The 1,144-nt window shown below is 49.5% G+C and overlaps 1 protein-coding gene across 10 annotated transcripts in view; it reads right to left on the reverse strand.

Moving 5' to 3' along the window:
• The window catches only part of LRRC6 (leucine rich repeat containing 6), a 95,874-nt gene that overhangs the window by 86,294 nt on the left and 8,436 nt on the right, over nt 1–1,144 (reverse strand). The gene's annotated exons all lie outside the window — the stretch shown is intronic.

Here is a 1,144-nt window from a genome sequence, read left to right on the forward strand (position 1 = left end):
GTGGGAAGCGCGGCGTGGCAAGCGTCGCTGAATTGGAGATGCACATTGTATACCATCAGGCGGGTGGAGCGGGCGAAAGGTATGTCAGCGGATGCTTTTCGCTGAGGAAAGAAGAGGGAGCTTCCGAGGACAAAGCCCTTGGAAGGGGAGAGGTATATCTTCACCCCGCGGCATTCGGGTGTATTATGGGCGATGAGCGGGTCTTGTTCAAGCCCCTCGATACCGTGTCCCTTGTCAAAGTCGACCCGGTGGGCGCGGTGAGCCCAGATCTATCTCGAAAGTGTGCCCGTTGCCCGAGATGCGCCCAAGAAATAAAAGAACCAGCGCAGGTTGATTGGTTTTCCCCCGGCATGATGGTGCCGAGATTGAGGGATCGCGGGCGTCCGTCCGAGCTCCGTGAAGACCCGGAGACGGAGGAGCGCCCCGTGAAAGAAAGAGTGGCCCTACGGGACAACAAGGGGGGAAAAGTGAGTGCAGCTTTCCGAACTGTGACTGACTTAATGAATGAGGGTTTAAGCCGGAACAATCTTTAAAACTACCGATACGCATCTGTGCCTAATTCCAGCTCGACGGCCTTCCCTCTCCGACCCGGCGTGCCCGGGCTGCTGGCCACAGCCTGCGTGCAGCACGAAAAGGGCTCGGGTCGCTCCCGGCCCGCACAAACTGAAATCAAGAGGAGTTGTGTCAGTGACCAAAATAGGGCCAAGATTTCTGTTTCATGAATCTGTGGAGGATATACTATGCAGTTCCTACATTATAGTAGATTTAATCTCTATTTTAAATTTTAAGTGCAAATATGAACACAACCTTAACTAAGGAGCTGGTAAGACTCCTATAATATACTTTGTTTAAAGGCATAACCTTGTGACTGAAAAAAAGGTTATTTGCTTAAACAAGTGTAATATAAAAAACACTTAACTTGGAGAAAAGCTTCCTGTAAACCTTTTATACCTTGCTTAAGACTAATTTCCTTGGGCATTTTTACACATGCAGGCACTGCAGCACCAGGTGCATTGAAAAGCACCCAGTGCTGCAACGCTTGCAGTTGTGTAAGTGGCAAAAAGCGCATCAGTGCTGAGAAAATGGCGGCAGTTTTTAAATTTCTTGTTTTGATCTTAGTTTGCCTTTTCTCCCATTTCCCCCT

The sequence above is a fragment of the Alligator sinensis genome, unplaced genomic scaffold, assembly GCF_000455745.1.
Source record: "Alligator sinensis unplaced genomic scaffold, ASM45574v1 scaffold651_1, whole genome shotgun sequence".
Classification (NCBI taxonomy): domain Eukaryota; kingdom Metazoa; phylum Chordata; order Crocodylia; family Alligatoridae; genus Alligator; species Alligator sinensis.